This window comes from Lipophrys pholis, assembly GCF_963383615.2.
Source record: "Lipophrys pholis genome assembly, chromosome: 1".
In the NCBI taxonomy this organism is placed as follows: Eukaryota; Metazoa; Chordata; class Actinopteri; order Blenniiformes; family Blenniidae; genus Lipophrys; species Lipophrys pholis.
In genome coordinates, this window is record NC_137635.1 from 48,863,845 (window position 1) to 48,872,079 (window position 8,235).

Below are 8,235 nucleotides of genomic sequence, written 5' to 3' on the forward strand. Positions count from 1 at the left end.
TTGATTGTATTAATCCAAGTAAAACATCTTCTATAACTGGAGTTTGATAAATTGAGTTACATCATAAAACAAAGTGGGGATTCAGTGTCTTTAAACTCACTTAATCAGAAGTTTTAAAGTTTTGTCGGATTGCATGAATAAGCACTTTTTTTTTTTTCAGCATTAATCAGTTGTTACGCTGAAAGCCCCCAGTTAACAAATGGTCCATATTGAACTTTTCATCTCCTGTAAAGCTGCACAGTATGATGTATCTCATTAGAAATTCAGAGCTGTAGGCACCATGAGAAGTCAGCATATTGAGTTACTAGGCAGAATCTTGACTCAAACAGAAAAGGAGAACAGAAATGTCATTCTCTATTTTGGCTGCTAGATGGCGATCAAGCTCACACACACACACACACACACACACACACACACACACACACACACACACACACACACACACACACACACACACACACACACACACACACACACACACACACACACACACACACACAACACACACACTCCTCCAGCCAGTCACACAGCCCTGCTGGTGTGTAATGAGATGGGGTCCCCATCTCAGCTGTCTCCTAGGCAACCAGGGCTGGGGACAGGGAGAGGGCAGAGTGTGTGTGTGTGTGTGTGTGTGTGTGTGTGTGTGTGTGTGTGTGTGTGTGTGTGTGTGTGTGTGTGTGTGTGTGTGTGTGTGTGTGTGTGTGTGTGTGTGTGAACTGGACCCTCACATCTGATGGCCAGTTTCTGAGGATGGTCTCCGTCGGGGCTGGTGTGATGTTATATTTTAATGTTTGTGTAACGACAGAGGATGATGATGCCGAGCCGTGACCTTCACATTGAAAACAACGAACGCCCTTGACATTGAAACTAAGTCATGAAGGATTTCGACTGGTCTCTGTGTGCCTTTACGTACAGTGAAAATAACATGGGCGTCACATTCAAATACTGAGCAAGTTTCTTTTAGCTCAGCAACGAAGTGAATAAACGGAACTAATGACGCAAATATAGAATAAAAAAAAAGCTTTTTCATATTCCTAACCGGGACCAGACAGGTTTTTTTTTGTTCGCGAGCGAGAGGCTAAGTGCAGGTTTAATAGTTTCCAGTGATTTTCTGTTCGCCTCATAGTTGAACTCCTTGTGCCATTCCCAAGTTCTAATTATGATTTTAATGAGAAGCTGTTTTGCATGATCCCCGCTGAGCCGAAATCAATGTTTGTCTTGATGGGAGTAAGTCATGACAGTCTAGGAAGACGTAAACAGGGAGAAGAGGAGAGAAAAAAAGAAGAACAATATTTCCATGATAGACCAATATATATGTGTGTGTGTGTGTGTGTGTGTGTGTGTGTGTGTGTGTGTGTGTGTGTGTGTGTGTGTGTGTGTGTGTGTGTGTGTGTGTGTGTGTGTGTATTGATTGACTGATTGATTGATTGGTAGAATCCAATCAAGTTGTTTGTTAAGAATATCAGCGTACAAAAACAAGCTGCTGGATGGACCATTTTAAAAAACTTTAATCAATAACAGGTCATTACTGTAAATCCTGATAAATATGAAAATACATGCATGAAAGAAAGTCAGGATCATCAGGATTTGCTTGAAATCAAAGTTAGTAGTTTTTTTTCCCCTCACGATTTTCCTCATTTAATTTTCCCATTTAAGGCCAAAGTGTGACTATAAATGGATCATTGGTGTGAATATGATTGTGTGTGATGGTTCGTATTTCTGTGTTTGCTCTGTCTGTCCTGTCCACGCTTGTCTTTTGGAAGTGAATCATTTAGGAAATATGATATGCTATGTCATAGGGGTGTTGTGTTAATTTTCTGAAAGGGGCCACACGAAAAACGATGACTTTAGTGGAGAGCCGAGTCATGATTCTTCAGTAGCTCTTATTAAGACCAGGTTACTATTCCTGCTCGATCAGTCTATTTTCTTTATTTTTAAATTTTTTGGGTTTAATCGCTGATTTAAATTGTAATATTTCGACACACGTGAAGATGGGGAATAGAAAAATACTCTTCATTGATCCCTCGTGGGCTGGACAGGAAAAGCCAAAGGGCCGTATAATGCTATATACTATAGATCAACAGTATTTGTTGTAGGGGTTGGTGAAAACCAAAAGCTGTTGGTCTTCTAAATGCATGTAGGTCAATATGTGTTGTTCAACGCAGGTTTTTAGGTTCAGGTCTGCTGCCATGTAAATGAATGTAAATCCATCTCCTCTACTTTTTTTTCCCCCCAATTTGTGGTCTTGAGGTGCTGCACTCACTCCCAGCTGACGAAAGGTGAAGGCTGAGTCCGGCCCAGACGGGTTGAGGGACTTTCTATTCAAATTCTATAGGTGTCAGGGCTGTGATATGAAACCTCAAAGGTCAGCTATCGTGAAGCCGCTAAATCTTCATCCCACAACTTAAGAATACCACTATTTATAGTTTTTTGATGTATTTTTTAGGACAATGGAGGTGTCCACTCCTGGTGTTGAAGGGCCAAAGTAGTGCACATTTTTAGTTTCTCTTTTCTAACATACCTAAATTAAAAGATTGTGCCATTAAAAATTTCAGCAAAAAGCCTCATAATGACAAAATTAAAATTGCAATTAGATGGATTGTCGCAAGCACAAGTGGAAACCATTGAGGAGTGTGTCGTCGCCCCCCCCCCCCGACAAAGAGAGTCCAGCAAATTGCACTAGGATTTGACTCTAAAAGAGGTATTTTAATTATTCTAAAATGATATCTGAGTGTTACCTTTGATAAAAAAAGAAGCTTTTTTTTTCCAGCTCATTGAGACAAATAAAACAGATACATCTCATATATTTGGCTTTCTAGTCACATGAATCCACACCAGAATCTTCATGAAGTAAAGACAAATTCGAATCTGATGAAGCTGTTCAACAAAAAAAATACATGTGCAAAACACGTGTTTATTAATTAGGTGACCTTCAAAGAAGCCGAGGCAACCGCACAGATCTTATGCACAAGATAAACTTTTAACGAAACATATCATGTCAATGATTGATAATCATCTTGCGATGCAGTTAAAAATGCCAGATCAAAATGAGGAATGGAAATTACCTCACCCTTCCTTAGCTGCAAGAAGCCATTAAAATACATGCAGCACTGGACTGATTGTTTTACCTGCTCCTGTTAATTCTCCTTTTTCATGACTGCTTCTTTATTGCATGAACCACACTCACTATAACACTCCAAAGCCACCGACCTTTCATCAAGTCAAAAAAGAACAAAAAAATAAATAAAAAAATCCATCTCCCACTGTTCCGCTGATAAGGAAAACATGCAGCAACACCTCGTGTACGTGTAATGACTTCAATCTGAAGTGAGATATTCAGAACCTGAGAACAGCTGCTTTTAGAATAAAGACAATTAAAGCACAGTGTTCAGTCTATGTCGAGAGCAAGGAGCCTAAAAATTCACCAAAGAAGAGGCGTCCTAACTTAGACAGTTTCTCCCTCACGCACCTCGGGGGGCCTTTAGATGATCGATCTAAAAGTAGTAAATTAATATCAGAGATCTGCACCCAGGAAAATCCCCCCCCCCCCCCCCCCCACGCCATGTGAAGTGGAGCAGAGCTGATAGAGGAGTTCGACCACCCACTGTAACATGTGAGGGACGACAGAAATGGAAAAGTCGTTGTACGCCCATCAAAGACTGCAAGATTGCACCAACACATCCAGTTAAATCTGGTTCTAGAGGAGGTTTAACCCTTGAAAGGGCAGGTGAGCCTATGAGGTAACTTCCTGACTTGTGTGAAACATTAAGATCGGCCAGGCTGGTGTAGGATTTCAGAAATGAGTGAAAATGACGACAAAGGCACGTTAATTCTGATTAACGTAATAACGCAAAATGTGTTTTGGTGTTTTTCCTGTTTTGCAATTATTTTATTAAGAGATTGATTCCTTTACCTTGGGAATATTCAAAGGAGGGTACATGAGGTAGTGTTGGAGTCAAGAACAGGACCAGAGCATCCTGAGACCAGGACAAGGGGTCGAGACCAAGTCAAGACTAAAGATCTTGAACATGTGGTCTCGGGTACTAAAACACTAACATGAGAATTGTAGAACCATTTATGTTTGGTAAGAAATATTCATTATTTTAAGCTTAAAATTGTAAAGCCTGTAAGGATTTGATCTGTATTGGAGATGCAAGATTAAGTTGCACTTAAGAGAAATTTTCAAAAGGTGACACAAGAAATAAAGGAAGAAACTTGCAATTGTAGCATGAACGAGTCATGAGCAAGCGAGTCAGTTTAACAGCAAGGCACAAAATAACCAATAAAAAAAAAAAAGCAATGTCACTTCTGGTTGGCTCTTACAATCTTTAAGTCCTTAAAGTGCTTTGGGGATTTAAAAAAACAAAAAAACAAGAAAGAAGTGAATTTGAGCTTCTGCATATCTTTTAAATTCACCTGGAAGTTCATTTTTCTAATATTATTCCGAGCCGATATAAACAGCAAAGAAAAACTGTCTACAGTTTGGAAGAAAATAAAATGTTTTTTTTGCATTTACGTCACAATTCAGTATATTTTGGGTGACGCGGTGGTTAGTATATCTTGTCACGACACCGATTCATCACCAAAAGTTGACTTGCATGTTCTCCCTCTTTGTTTTCTTCCGACAGTCGGAGGAAATCTTTCCTCTTGATGCTTGATGGGACATAGTTCAGGGTGAATGGTTATATTTTAATGTCGCTATTATGCTCACTAAGAACGGTCAGAATTGGGCTTCCTCCACTAAGAAAACATCATTCTGCTATTTCTTATGTTAATTTACAAGATAGTCTACCAGCATGATCACAACTAGGTAATAGTGTGAGGTTTCCTGGGAGAACGAGCGATAAGGTCACGAGTTTCCTGCAGCACTTTGAAGGATAAAATGTCCTCCTCTTTGGAGAGAGAACCTGAACTCACGTTCAAACTGCAGGAAAAGGAGACACAGAGGAGCGTATGCTGCCGTGCTTTTCTTTTGTTTGTTTTTGATGCATGAACGTGGTGTGAAATGCCTCCTCGAGCAGAGGCGGCCAAGTGAGGATGAGTTTAGCGGGAGTGTCGGCCGACTTGGACGTGCCTTGGCACGGGACGACCGAATATAAACTGGCTCCGGCCCATGTGTGGCGTCCACATTCGGCTGTGTGTTTAAGACGTGGCCCCCCGGATAAATCTGGGGTGAAAATCGGCTGAAGTTAGCGGCGCCCGTGTTAGTTTGCAGCCGGTGTCAGCCAGGTGCGTCGTTTATCACGCGTCCGACAACCGGCTGTCCCAGAATGAGGTTCCATATCAGGTCAAGGCATTTTGGCGATCAGGGATCATTCTGTGTCTGTCCTGAACAGACCTCATTTACGTGATCACACAGGACAAAAGCACCTGAAGGAGCCGACGACCACTTCTTAATAGCAGGGTGCTTTCTGTTTTAAGATCACCCTCCTCCGTGTCGCCAGAGTTGAGATGAACTGATCATTAATCATCACGTACAATGTCTTTAACTGGCTGGGAGCCAATGGTTGTCCAGCACTGGTTGTTCAGGGATGCTCCTGGATGTGGACACATGCCAATCAAAGCACTTTCCTGAAAATATCAAACACAGTCACACACACACACACACACACACACACACACACACACACACACACACTGAGGGCGACCTCCTGAACACTCTTTCATCAGTGAGTGGGCCTCAGGGGACGTTGCCCATCGTCCCGTCACTCAGAGGAGGAAGAGGAGGAGGAGGAGGAGAGGGATCCCTCAGAGTGCACCATGCCACAATTGGCACAGGAAAGGCCTGAGCCCAGCACATTTAATTAGCCAGGCTGTCTTGGCATTGGATGGGAGGGGGGACACACACACGGTGACGAGTCATCAGCATCACCAAGGGTGCGGTGCTGCTGCTGCACATTTCAAACTTCCAGGGTTAAAATACGCAAATAATAAAGGGGGGGGGGGGGGGGGGGGGGGGTTGTAGTTTAAAAAGAAAAAAAGTATTTAGCAATGCAGCAAACCTGAGCACAAGGAGTGGCTGACCTTTCCAGATAGAGGAAGATATACATAAAGCCGCAGTGCTCCACATCTGTACTTATCATTCATATAATAGAAGAGTGAATGGATTGGGGTGGAGGGGGGTGGGGGTGGGGGTGGGGATGGAAGGAGGTGGATGGAGGGGGGTGGAGGGGAGGGGGGTGACTGTTGCTATGAAAAGTTAGGAGAAACAGTTTGGAAGAAACCATTCTGACAACCCCCCCACCACCACCACCACCCTCTTCTTTTTCTATAAGCTGCGTTGCATGCGAGAAGCCCACCCCACCTCAGCTGCTGTAGTGAGGAGCGCCCAGTCCAGGCAGCCAGCAACCAGCGCGTCTGTGCCTACCAATAGGCATGCTCGGCTCAGGCTCGAGCTCAGGCTCAGGCTCGAGCTCAGGCGGTGTGCACTGTGCAGTGCTCAGTCTCAGCAGCTCGAGCTGCGCGCACGGGGACTGCGACGGCCGCGCCAAGCATCTTCCCAGGTATGCGTCTCTCTCTGCCTCTCACTACGCCCTTACTGCTTTTTTTTTTTTTTTTGTGCAATGTTGTGGCATCCCTGCTGCATGCTCGTTTCCAGCTTGACATCAAGCCGATATCTAGGGAGGGGTTGATGCTTTTCTGTTTTTTGGTATTTTTTCCTCATTTCTCTCTCCTTTTTTTTTTTTTTTTTTTTTTTTTTTTTCTTTGCATGGCTCCCGTAGCCTCCTTGGTTTTGGGTAAACACTCAGTCAGCGGGGACGCATCTGCAAACCCCCCCCCCCCCCCAAAAAAAAAAAACAACCCCTAACTGCGCGTCAACTTGCACACACCTCAAAATGTTCGCCCTTCGACACATCCGTGCCGCGCCGCTCCGTGCCGCGTCGCGTCGCCGCTGCTGGACAGGAGGCGGCGGGGACCAGCGCTCGCTGCTGTACTGCGTGCATTTATCACGGAAACATTTCTCCCCTCCACTAATCCATGCACAGGGGTTATGATTTGGCTCAAATAATAATAATAATACACGAGCGTATTTCCCAACTTGCGGCGCGTGCAGGTAGAGGCGTTTTTCCCAGCCGGAGGGCGCAGGACTTGCGGTACTGGCTTGAAGCAGGTACACAGGATTTGAAAAATCATTTCATAGCAGTCAATTTCATGTAGGCTGGTGCCATATAGCGCTGCAGTAGGCTATGGCGAGCCTATAATGGGTCATGATGTATGTATAATGCATAAAGCAACTATCTATCTGTATCACAACAATGATGTTTTATTAATAGCTGTGTGTTATGATACGGCGGATCTATTTCTCATCATTATTCATTCATTGAGTGACGGTGAGGAAGGGCTCATAGACTTGCACTTTTAATCAGAAACGTGCCGAACTTGAGCTTCATTTCAGTTTGCATAAACAATATTAAAAATTTTCTGTGTCTTTGTTGATTATCCCTGATGTGGTGCGCTCTGTTCTCCCTGTCACTAGGTAAGATGTAGGTACACTCCCTTAGCAGTTAGGGTGGTGCTGCCTGCTAGTGCTGATGTGTTACAGTGGCCACTACCTGTGCATGCAGTCTTCTAGGCCTGGATGTACATTGGGGGCCTCCCTCCCTCCCTCCCTCCCTCCATCCCTCCCCCTCCCTCAGGGTGCATGGGTGGCCATCTCTAAAACATACAGATTTTCCTAAAGTCAATTTATACGCAACTTCCAAGTTTATTAATGCTTTTTAAACAACATGCAAGGAAAGTTTATCAGTGGGCATTAAAAAAAGAGAAAAGAAACCAGCAATCTGTGCAGAAGCAGAAAATGACCTAACTCCTAATTGCAGCAATTACAAGCTAATGAATGACCTCAGCAGCAACTTTTACCGCAGCTGACCTTATTATTCGCCCTCCTCACACACACACACACACACACACACACACACACACACACACACACACACACACACACACACACACACACACACACACACACACACACACACACACACACACACACACACACATTCTGTCTCAACCGCTGGGAGATCTCAGTCACGTGGAAGTCAGAGTTTGGTTGTGTCATAATTATTGATGGTAGTTTTGTTGTTGCTATGCAAAAAAGGATCATGTGCCATATTTTCCACTGCAATCATTTGAAGGTGTGACCTTGTCAAAAAAAAAAAAAAAGAGCAACTGTGTATAGTGTGTGTGTGTGTGTGTGTGTGTGTGTGTGTGTGTGTGTGTGTGTGTGTGTGTGTG